This window comes from Thamnophis elegans, chromosome 9, assembly GCF_009769535.1.
Source record: "Thamnophis elegans isolate rThaEle1 chromosome 9, rThaEle1.pri, whole genome shotgun sequence".
Taxonomy (NCBI): Eukaryota; Metazoa; Chordata; class Lepidosauria; order Squamata; family Colubridae; genus Thamnophis; species Thamnophis elegans.
The window spans coordinates 49,620,020-49,633,218 of NC_045549.1; the positions used below are offsets into that span (position 1 = coordinate 49,620,020).

General features: G+C 36.5%; 1 protein-coding gene across 4 annotated transcripts in view; it reads right to left on the reverse strand.

Moving 5' to 3' along the window:
- Window positions 1–13,199, reverse strand: part of TENM3 (teneurin transmembrane protein 3) — a 360,542-nt gene that overhangs the window by 16,642 nt on the left and 330,701 nt on the right. The gene's annotated exons all lie outside the window — the stretch shown is intronic.

The window sequence follows — 13,199 nt, forward strand, 5'->3', positions numbered from 1 at the left end:
AGCTCAGGGCAATGGGAAACGGGGGCTGGCCTCACTGAACCTCGCATGCCCACCCCGGGCATCAGGCTCAGAGAAAGCCGGAGTGCCCTTGCCAAAGATGCTTGCCTGTTAGCCAGTCAACCTGCCCGCCCTCGTCTCAATTGAGGAAGGTATCCCCACTTGTGCATGCCCTCCCAGCCCCACAACAGCCAGATAGGTGGTTGCGTGAGGAGCGAGCGGGGCTTGTGATCTCTCCTTAGCTGCAGACCTGTTCCCCTGTCTATCATACCCTCCTCCCGGATCCCATTCCCATCCTACCAGCCCTCGTGTTGGTGTCGGCCATGCTGGGCCAGTGTCTCGGGGCGGAGAGCAGGTTGCCTGACCAGGTTGTCATAGTGTCACTGGAGAGGGGTCAAAGAGCCACATGTGACTCGTGAGTCACAGATTGCTGACACCCAGTCTAGTACAATACTGCATGTGTTTATTTCTTGAGTGATTTGTGTACTCAATATTCTTACACCCAGATTGATATTAATAAATATCCTTTGTGGGAATAATTTGCATAAAGCAATAATATATATACAGTATCTTGAAATCCAAAAATAGAGGAAACGACATGATATGCTGGAACTAATCACCTTTTGTATGTGATTTCATATATGTATTTTCAAGTATTTAATAATATTTGTTTTAAAGTCACAATAAATGTGATCATTTGCAAATTAGTGCAGGGCTTTCCTGTAGTAAAATGTCTGCTGCAAGATAATTTTTAGCAGATTGCATCTTTAAGGCTGTGTATTGGGAAAAACTCCTACTTTGATCTGCATTGCTTTTCAAGTAATTCTTTGTCCTACATAGAATATTTAAGTAAAGCTAGCCTTATATAAATATAGAGGTTAAAAAACAGAGTATAGGCAGGCTGATATTGGACACATGTTTATTTTGAGAGTTTTATTATGAAGAAATAAAGACATGTCAGCAATGTGCCCTCTTGTTCTCATCATTGTCCCTACATTTTCAAATAGGAAGATGAGATAATTCACGTTATCTGCTACTGAAAAGCAGCACACAAAGCCTATGTACCTGACATACTGTACTCAGTCACACACTTATCTTAAGTGTTGCCTGCTACTGGATTGATAGCTAACCCACAAATGACTCTGTTAGTAGTTCCGCTGTGTTATTCCCTGCATAGATGCATTTTTCTTTCTTTGCAAACAATTTGTGACTACTAATTTAATTTAAATCCTGTAATGAACAATGGACCACACAAATAGACCTAATGGAAGCTCTTTAAAATGCTGGATATGCACAATTAAAAATAATTAAAAAATTATCTTTCCTTTCATTTTATTATTTATTGTTCATTCTAAGAGACAAGCTGTAAATTTCACTAATTTCACAACTGGATCTGGATGGACCATTCTAAAAGGTTTCCAAATTTAATTTAGTAAAATTCACAATGAGATTAAAATGAATTATCTTGCCTAGGCTATGTTTATTACTTATTTTATTTCTCTGTAAAATAAATGCAAACAGCAGATGCATATAAAAAAGCACTAACAGAACACAGCTAGAGAGAAAACAGCTTTAAAGGATTCTACTGGTACTTGCCCATGTTTACTTAAATATAATAGAACTAGAGAATTCTAGAGAATTGCAATGTAACTCTGAAATATGTAGGCTAAAGAATTCACTGCAAGAAACAATCTATTAATGTTGAGATCAATCAGGATTAAGATTTATAGTGCTGGACATGAAATGGTTCTAACATGGCAAGCAACAGAGAAAAGACATGATCTACTTTTGTAAAAGCTACTTTTTTGACTGGATATCAACCCAGGGGTGGGTTGCTGCCGGTTTTACTACCAGTTCGCAATCTGCACGCAATATTCAATGTAAATTGTTGTTCGTGCATGTGCAGAACAATTTACAATGAACTGCGCACACGTAGTCACTAAAAATGAAAATGGCGGCAGGCCAGCGGCGGCGAGGGAACTGGTTCAGGGGCGTGGCAGGCCTGGGTTGCTGCTGGTTCTGCAACCCAGGGCTGAATTCCACTACCAGTTTGGCCAAACCAGGCCGAACTGGGAGCAACCCACCTCTGCATCAACCCCATTAAATCCTACAAAATGTATCACTGTTATTGTGTTCTTTCTGAACTACACAGATTTTTGTACTAGGCGAAAGAGTGCAAAAGAATTCCTCATTAAAAGTCATATGATGTACAGTATATGCTTCTTAGTTGCTTTTATGCTAACTTGTGTTCTTCTGTCTAAGCAATTTCTCATTTCTTTATGTCTATATGTATTTTAAGCAGTCAGTTTCTTGATACTATTACTTTTCTATTCTAGCTGAAGACATTGCTAACAAGCCTTGCTTGAAATCTTATTCTAAATTTACTCATTTTTTTCTAAATTTTAATTCTCATCCAGGAATTCCTTTTTGAATTGATGGACAGTCTACTTACAGCTCTGAGCAAATCTTATAAATATGTCTACTACTAGGCAATAAAACAAGATTGAAATATATTTATACATTGTTAATGAATGGTGACAGGTATTTAAAAGAGTAGATCTGAAATGCTTCATAACAGGACGAACAAAACTACAGGTAATCCTTGCTTTACAAGCTTTTAACAATGTTCAAATTTACAATGGTATCAAAAAGGTAATCTACATCCTGTCTTTCACATTATGACAATCGCACCACCCCCATTGTCACACAATCACAATAGGGGTGCTTGGCAACTGGCTCCCATTCATGATAGTTGCAATGTTTTGCAATCATATGATCATGATCTTTGACCTTCCAAGCCGGGTTCCCACAAGCAAAGTCAATTGGGGAAGCCACATATACTTAATGACCAAGCGATTCACTTAATAGCCATGTGATTTGTTTAATGACCATGGTAAAATGGTTGTAAAACTGGGTCTGGTTACAGGATGACTCACTTAATTTAACTGCTTAGTGACCAAAATTCTGGCCCATTTGTGGTCATAAATCAAGGACGACTTCAATTACAATTGTATATTTATTTGATGAAAAACATTCTCTTGCTTTTCAAGATATTCAATATGAATATGAAAATTCATATTCAGCTGAACTTAATTAATCTATCGGTAGAAAATTTTAGAGCATCCTTCTACATATTTGGCAGAAAATATATCAACTTTTCCATAGTTTCATAGTTATTTGACTTTTATTTTTAGGACGCAAAATTCAACATGAGAGACTTTTGTACAATACTGTTTGTGCACTTGCTCCACAAATTTTGTACTGAAAAATATATTCTTATGTATAAAAAAAAGTTGAACAATTTATACAATCTGAAAAAAACAGAGTATTACTTTTCGGCCTTTGGCTAAAATCAAGTGTGCAGTAATTACATATCAAGGAAAATATCCTGCTTCTTAGTTATTATGCAGAAATATGCATTTATTTTACATGGTTAGCAGGCAATTAAAAAAAATCTAGTAAAATATTCATTGGCTTATTAGGTGTACAAAATGTTTTCAGCCAACTTTTTTTTTTTTAAGAGAAGAACACCAAACGTTTCCAGCCCTAAATTATCTGAGTAACCTATTTATTTTTAAAATTTTTATATTTACCCATAATACATTAACAAACTTCATTAAGAATGCATGTAACATTGTTAAAAGTATGAACTGATTGCCACCCTATTTCAAAACAGTAGTGATTAAATAAACACATCTGCTTTTTAAAACTTTCAATGTATATGTCATTGCTGTATTCCTGAATTGGATTGGGTGTAACTTGAAAGCTACAACATCAGCAAAAAGGTATTTTGCTTCCCTTTATTTCATTTCATTTTTTACTTCTGGGAAATAAAATGTCCCATTTCACAATTTCTTTTCATTCGGGGTTACATTATTTTCCTCAAAATATGTCAAGCACAATAAATTTCCAGGAATACTTTAATACGCAGTTTTTAAAGGTACTTTTTGCAGTTCACTTCAGTTTGTTGATTTTGAAAATAATGATCTCTTCTTTCTAAAATAACATTTATTTATTTCTTACGAGCTAAGAGTTCCCTCACAATGTATATTGAGATATTCTAAATATATGTTAAATTTAATTAGGCGCTTGAAGGTTTGTATTATTGTAACTTTTAAAGAAGATGTACAAATGAGATCAAAATTCTAAATTTTTAACTTCTTAAAACCATAAAACTGCAACACTTTAAAAATAGACAGCAGGAGTAACAAGGTATTCAGCAGCATCAATTCAATTAAAGATTTTCAGTTAATGCCAAATGTTTACAAGCCAGAAAGTGATGGAGGAAGCTACTGTCTCTTTAGAAAATGTTCTGTTATGGATTGATACATAACACATCACTGACAAGGATAATCTCATAAGAAGACATTTTTATTGGTTATTGCATTCCTAACTGATATGGCAAGGATGGGATCCATCAACTAAATAAAATCCTAGCCAATGTAGCAGTTATATGTCAACAAAAGCACTTAGAACCTGGCGTCATAGCAAATTGGCAGCCAGTATATTTCCATCTATAAGGGCAGAGAATATGTTAACACTAGATAACCCTGTTAGCTCTTTAATTAGCTAAATTAGCTATATAATGCTGAATATGCAAAATAAATTCAGGTTGAGGTGAGGTTTAAAAGTATTACCATCTAAAATCCACTTCATTAATTCAATTTTTAGTTTATCAGCCACAAGGTATTTCACTGTGACAATGGTTCAAACTAGCAAATTGGTTAGCATTGGGTACAGATTTTTTAGTAAGTGGCACAACCTCTATACCTTTGGAATTTCTGCACCCTTTACACCTGTATATATTTACCCTATCAGAATATACACAGGGATTTCTTCTATCAAAATCAAATTAGCTATTAAAGATTGGGAAAGAAACAGGGCAGGAAGAGTCTAGCTCAGCGGGCCCCAACCCGCTGAGCTAGACCAGTTCCATGGAGGGCAGTTTTTCTGCAGAGCAGGGTGGCGTGGTTTTGAGCGCTGCCTAGATCCTGTGTATGCTTGAATGGGGCTTTGCTTGCTTGCATGGCTTGGTTCCTGGTGGGCCACGTACCAGGCTGTGGTCAGGGACCCCTGGTCTAGCTTTTGTGAGAAGAGGAAATGCAGCCTAGATTTGGGGATTGTTGAACAAACTGTTTCAAAGAGACTGAACCTTACTTGACTCTTCTTACATATGTTGATGGGAATTTAATCTTATCATTTTTAAAATTATGTTTTATCCCTAATTATCACTACAGTTACACTTCTGAAATCTGTATGCTATTTAATTATTGTCAGTTACATAGAGTTTGATATATGATTCCAATTCGCTTGTCCAGATCATTAAATTTCAAATGGTGAATTGTACCCAAAAGTTGGAATAAATGCAGCACTTGGCATTTTGTATGGTTTACATAAATCCTGACCTATAGGAGGTATCTCCAGGCTGCAGTACTAGATCAATTGAGGGGGATGTTAAAAAAAAATTGAAGTACATGACCTGAAGGAGATAGACACAATCTAGTTCTATTAGAATTAAACAGCATTAAATTAAAATATTCCTTAAATATACAGGAAGAAACAAAATATTTTTATTTGAAGCTAAAAGGTAGATGTAGCTGTATCAATATAGCTTTTTGCCATATGATATACTGCCAGCAGAATGTCTGTATGGTAGTCTGTATATATCTATATTACAATCACTACTGATTGTAAAAATGAATTCATTTACCCAATGTTTTAATAATCTGTGATAGTACAATTTTTAATGTCAGATACATGCTATTTTTTTATGTGTTCAATATGATTAATCTGGAGCTATACAATGGATTACAATTATTTGCTCTGTCCATTCATTTCTGCTTCACTAAATTCAAATAATGTAACTACGGCAATAAGAATATAGAAATAATTGTATTTATAAAATAATAAATATCAGACAGAAAGATGAAACACTATTTCATTATGGGATTTCACAGTTTACTCTTGATACAGCTCTCAAAACACAATTAAGATCAAATCTTGCTTCAAACTCTCATGCATATATCAGAGAAATTACATATTTGAATAATCCGCGAGCCAAACAAATGTGGAAGGGAAGAGTTTTGTTAGAGATATAATAAGTTATTTAGCATGCAAAACTTGACTTGCTTTGGAATTCAATATATAATTACAGAAATATTTAGCAACTCAGAGAATAATTAGGACTGAATGACAATACAGTATTCACCTGACCTTGCAGCAGATAATTAAACAACCTTTTAAATTTTTAATTGCAATGTTGAATGGCTTGTATTTGGAAACACAACAGAAATAGTATTTATTTGCTAATTGATAATTTTAGTATTTGTTTTTATAGTGAGGAAGACCCTTTTGAATAAAACTCAACTCAGGGATGATTTGTGGACCAAAACTGACATATTTTGGCACTAACACAAATTCTGTTTCCCTTGGTAACCTTGGTTTCCACTTTTGGCTTAATAGAATTCAGGAAGAAAATATCACAGACTGCTACTATATACCTAAATTGAACCAGATACTCATTCTGATTGGGTCATATTTATGTGGCAAAAAAGAACCAGACACTCAGATAACACGCTCAAGCAGGTATGCTGCAAAATTTGTGGCTATATTCATATAAATTTAGAAAACCTGGTCTGTTTTTTGTTATGTGAACCCACCCATGTGGTTAGTATATGATTTAATGCAGTGTTTTTCAACCTTTTTTGTGCAAAGGCACACTTTTTTCATGAAAAAAATCACGAGGCACACCACCATTAGAAAATGTTAAAAAAATTTAACTCTGTGCCTATATTGACTATATATAAAGTAATTTTCCCACGGCACACCTTACACTATGTCGCGGCACACTAGTGGTTGAAAAACACTGATTTAATGTACTGTAATGTAAAAACTCAGAAAAATGAATTGCTTAAAACTAAGCTAAATGCGTTGTATAATACAGCCATAGTAATAGAATAAAATGAACCTGAAGTAAATCATAAGAATCACCTTATCTTTTAGCAGCTACTCATTAACTTTTCATATCTGCATATTTTAAATAGGTATTTGCAATTACATGGTATATATTGATGTAATTTGTTGTTGTTAGTTGTGAAGTTGTGTCTGACCCATCATGACCCCATGGACAATGTTCCTCCAGGCCTTCCTGTCCTCTACAATCCTCTGGAATCCATTTAAGCTCACGCCTACTGCTTCGGTGATTCCATCCAGCCACCTCATTCTCTGGTGTCTCCTTCTTCTTTTGCCCTCAATTGATATAATAATTTATTTTAAATGGCAAATATTCTAATATAAAGTTTTAGGGCTGAGCATGAACAAATATTACCTACTTCCATGCCTATTTGCAATAATATTTTGTGTCATAGCATCTGCAAAGAGCAGGGACATGAGACAGTTGCTGTCTCACAAAATCAAACAGTGCTATTTTTGTATTCATTGCCTCAGAGCTAAAGAATAAGTATTATTTTGAAGAAGGTTTTTTTGTTCCTTTAAGTCAGTTTTTTGCAACTACCTGGACAAGTCCCTGAGTTTTCTTGGCAAGATTTCTCAGAAGTGGTTTGCCAATGCTTCCTTCCTAAAGCTGAAAGAAAGTGACTAGCCCTGTGGCCCAGAGTCACCTAGATGGCTTTGTGCCTAGGCTGGGACTAGAACTAACATGTGATGCCTTAACCATTGCATCAATCTGAATCTTTTCATTTACAATATTGTTGCTGGAATTTTTTTTTACTGTCAAGCTACTGAAAATTACCAATCAAATGCAATAGCAATATAGCAATAGCAGTAGACTTATATACCGCTTCATAGGCCTTTCAGGCCTCTCTAAGCGGTTTACAGAGAGTCAGCATATTGCCCCCAACAATCTGGGTCCTCATTTTACCCACCTCGGAAGGATGGAAGGCTGAGTCAACCCTGAGCCGGTGAGATTTGAACCGCTGACCTGCTGATCTAGCAGTAGCCTGCAGTGCTGCATTTAACCACTGCGCCACCTTGGCTCTCATAGTATTCTTTACTAATCAAGAATTCTAAGTATACTGTATATAATATATAGATGGTCCTATTAGGTTCTCCAACATTTTTGAACAATGAAATAAGGTAAAATGGAGATATTCAAAATGTTCCCTAAATATTTTGGGGAGGGATCTACACTATCTCAGACCAGAGCCGAACATATATTTAAACCCCTGAGACTTTACAATGGAATTCCCTTTGTCACATTGCTATGATATATTGGAAGGGATGGTTCTGCAGATTATTTCCATGGCAATGTTACTTTTCTATCATTACGACACCTGGACATGCATTATTTCTAGAACAAGTGTAAAAAGTATATGGATAAAAAGTACAGTGATTCTGAAAAGGTTTATGGATAACATATAGTTCATGGACTACTGTATTTCATAACTCAGTATTCCAATAGAGAACCCCAGAACAATTGAAACTTTTATCTGAATTTTTAGCATTAAACTTAAGTGACAATTCAGATTCAACAGGAAAGTTTGGGGATGAATACAGAGACTCAAGTCTAGATTATATGAAGGGAGAGTCTGATTTGTCTGCCAGGAATTCCCATTTTCAGAATACCAACCCCCACTCCCCAATATAATTCATCCATCAGGAAATACAGTTGGGTCCTTCTGCATCTCAGTTAACTAATTTAAATGTCAGTTCAAATGTTACTGCTGAGGACATAAAACTCAATCTACTAAGTGTCTTGCTATGTTTATCTTTCCCCCTGTTGGAAGAAAATATGGTGTATTTTACTATGGCATCTCAGTATTGCTGAAATTGTATAATCAGTAGGACAGCATGTTTAATGAAAGGGTTTAACCTTTTCTTGACATGGGAAGGACTTCCTGCAGTTTAAGGTTTTTCATTGGAAATAAAATGTGAATTAGTTTTTAATGTGACTGATACATATTTAGTTAGACAGTTTCACCTTCAAATACCTGTTCATGAATCTAATTGGCAATGAACATAAATCTGTATTTTATTTTTAATTCTTTATTTTCAACAATAGCTAATAATAAAACAATTAAAAATAAGCACCTAAAATATGAACAAAAATTAAAAGAATTGAGGAAATAAAAAACAATTAAGACGATGGTCCAGATATTGACCAAATCATAGTTTAACTGTGTAAAAGGAGATTGATGAATAACTCTCCTTAATAGTATTGCATCTACTGTTGGTTGCTCTCCACAAAATTTGAACATGGGCACAATTCTCAACTAGGATCCCAAATAGCCAGGCCCCTAGAACAGATAACATTTCCTTCACCTCCAAACTTAAAATAATGACGGTGACAAAATTATATTCATTCAACATATGGCAATATTGGTAGCATTAGATTGAAAGTAAAAACAAAACACCCCAAATCAACAGAAAGCAGAATTTCATGCAAGAGATGATTGTTTTTAGAGACATCAAGAACTCTTCCCAAGTAGCCCTGCATTCTGATGTGGAATAAGTCACACCAGCTTAGCATGGGTGAAGATTGCTGTATATTTATCTATACCTGTTTTTCTGTAAACCTGGATTCATGCTTAGAGTTCTTTTGTATGTCACTAAGATGTAAAGAGCTAAATGTGGGAGAATAAGTCAAACCAGAATTCAGACAAGGTACAAGTGTTTCCAGGGGTAGGTTCCTCCCGGATCGCCCCGGTTTGCGCGAACCGGATGGTCGGTGAACCTGGAAGTAATTAACTTCCGGGAACGCCGGTACTGCTCCTGGCCCCTGTCGCTGGGTGTCTGCAGGGTTTTTCTTTTTAAAAAAACGCCTCTCCGGATGATCTTGAAAACCTGCAAGGTTGCTTTGGAAGGGGACAGATGGGCAGCAATTCCCCCTCCCTGGGTGCCTGCAGTCTCGGAGCCTGCAGCCTTAAAGCAAGCCTTTGCACAGTAAAGAAAATCTCACGAGCGAGAGAAGGTCTTAATTGCCTTTACTGTGCAAGTTGCGGAAGGCTCCGAGGCTGCAGGCAACCAGGGATGGGGTGGGGGGAATGCTGCCTGTCTTCCCCCTCCCAAAGCAACCTCGCAGGTTTTCAAGATCGTCTGCAGAGGCGTTTTTAAAAAGAAAATGGTCTTCTTGGGAGGGGGAATGGGCTGCACTTAGAGGAGCCGGCGCCTGGGGCGCCCTGAAACAACGCATCCCCGCCTCTTCCTTCTACTCAACATGCGGGGACATCCCGTCTGTGCCTGTTTCCGCTGCCGCCACCTCCGCTCCCAAACGCAACTGTCAGCTGCGAGCAGGTGCCTGAAACTGCTGCTTGCAATCATTTACGGCTGCAGATAGATTGTGCCTGTAGCGGGAAGCTCTTCGCCCTGTGAGAGCTCCTCTCCAGCACTCCTAGTTTGGTAACATCATCAGTGCTAGAAATGAGTGGGGTTGGGGGGGAAGGAGGAGAAAGTGAGGACAAAAAAGAAAAAGATACGGTGGGAGAGGACTGTGGGGTCCTTTGGTGTTCTCTGAACGTGGTGGTTTTTAATTATTTTAGGGAATTTTTATTTATTTATTGCTTATAGAATGTTTATTACAATAAATGTTATTCCTTTTTGCAAATGTTTTATTTGTGATGCAATATGTTGCTTTTAAGTGTTCAGACCAGGTTTATGTGTCTCAAAGTGGCTGCTTTTCTATGGGCAGGCCAGGTTTGTTGCAAGGCAGTGTGTTTCACCCTCCTTGTTTAGGTAATTCTGAGGTGGTTGATGGTTCTGTGAGCGCCTGTCCTTTATAATTTTCCACATTGCCTTGATGGTTTTTATTCCAGTGACTTTGTCTTTCCTGGCTTAGGAAAAAAAACCTGGTTTCATTGGCAGTCTTTTTTTTGGGGGGGGGGATTCTTATTTTTTTGGTGTTTTCCTAGCACTGTCATAGTTTTTGTGTGTGTGTGTGTGTGTGTGTGTGTGTGTAATGTCCCGCAGTTATCTACACATTAATAATGATCTAGTAATATTAATAATATCTAGTAATTAGTAATATCTAGTAATAACATCATCTTGGCCACTCCCACCAGGTCACATGGGTGGCAGGCCACTCCCATTTGGTCACATGGGCGGCAAGGCACTCCCACAAAGGAGGCCACGCCCACAGAGTAGGTTCGAACAATTTTTGAAACCCACCCCTGAGTGTTTCCTTTCTTGGGGCTAGACTTCATAAGGATCAGATGTACAGCTTCTAGGTCTTCTTGGATCTGATACTGGTGCTGGAAAGCCACATTATATTAGTGGCAAGATGGACCTTTTATCAGCATTGGCTGATATAGTAGGTACACTCATTCTGCAAGGATAGAATTTGCAAAGTGCTTTTTTGAATGGGCATAATAAAATAGTTTTGAAACTTCAATTGCTCCATAATGCAATAATGTGGATGATGAATGGTAATTGTAGGAAATAAGAAATCAGCTGTACGGGTTAACAATTGCTTCATGAGCCCAAGTCAATGTGCTCAGTATGGTGTATAAAATCTTATATAGGTTGGGCCCAGGTTACTTGAAGAATTGCTAATTCCTATATAGCTTGCACCATACTTTTTGCTAATTGAGAGAACATTTTTTTCTATTGAGAGAACAATTTGCTATTGTAATTGTTATAGTTCTGGAAGGGCTTAACATATTTTACTGAGATCTAGTATTCTAAAGAGTTCTTTAGAATTTTTTAAGACCTTCTTAAGTGGGCTTTAATGGCTTTTTACTTTGGCTTTTATATCAGTGTTTGTAAGCTGCCAAGAGCCGCAAATGGATTGGGCAGCACATACTTTGTAAAAGAAAAAAGTAAAAATAAAACAGAATATGGTTTGATTATTTAAACTGTGAAGTAGGATCAAAGCAAGATTTTATTTTCATTTTGATCAATACATACTTTTCCATGTATTTTTACTTAATTTTACATTTATACTTGGAATGTATCAATTCTTAATACATCTTTTTATCACAAAATAATATTAAGATTTCATGTTATTTAAACAGGTGGCTGTCTAAATGTATTAAAAAATACCAGTCCTCATACATTTATAGAAAAGGATGTTTAACTGATTTACATAATATAATCATACTTTAGTTGTTTTCTGGAAAGAAGCTACATGCCTGAATAGTGGGAATTTCTTGATGGCTTCTTATAACAAAAGAAAAACTATATTTGGATTCAAAGATAAATTTTCTATTATCATACCTATAAAAGTTGACCTGACAGTCAACTGGACTTTTTGAATAATAAGAGAAGTTACATGTTAGGAGCAATTATAGGACTCAGCCTCCATAGTAAAGTGCATGGAAGAACTGATTCCAATTATTTCTTTCCCATATAGTGTGTCATATTGTTCAGACAAAAACAGAGAACTTTGAGATGCTAATTGGTGGCTATACTGGAAAGGAAAGGAAAGTTTCTTTGATTTCTTTAAATTAACATAGGGTTGACAATATGCTTCTAAATATCTCCATTAGTGCTTATTTAATTCCCTAATCTATTTAAATGGGCGGTTTAATGTTTCAACTCACCTAATTTCGTATTTTTACAATTATAGCACATCCTTCTTCTGCCCTTTAAATTTCTTCTATTGTCTTTTGAATGTCTTCATTCTTATTCCATGCTCTTCTTTCACATCCTGTACTGTATCAACTTAAAAACCAACTTCCATTCCTGTCCCTTTTTTAATTGCTGCCTAGCAATGTTTGTCTAAATTATTTCCGTTATTACTTTTCAGACTGGACATTTAGATTTTTGTCTCTTCTGCTAGTCTTGCAATAGGAACATTATATTGATGCAACAATCTTTCGACAGCTATTATTAGTTATAAATCATAGCATTTTTCTGAGGTACACAGAAAAAGATGCTGTTCCAGTCAGAATCTGACTGTGTGTTTCCTAGGTGATGTCTGGCTAGCTGTACATGGAAATGATATATGAATCTAATCCATGCTGGATTAGATGGATCCTGGACCCAATCCAGCAGAGTTCTGAATAATCTGAATTGCTTTTGATAAGAACACGCGTAGAATAATTGAGAAAACAGATGCTGACATTTTGCTGAGGAAAGCAACTTTCCTAGAACCAGTGCAAACAATTATGGGCAGCTGCTTCAATACACTACAGCAGGGGTGTCAAACTCAAGGCCTGGGGGACCAGATCTGGCCTGTGAGGTGCCTAGATCTGGCCCAAAGGGCCACCCTGGAAACAGTGAAGGACTGGGCCACAATGTCTCTACCA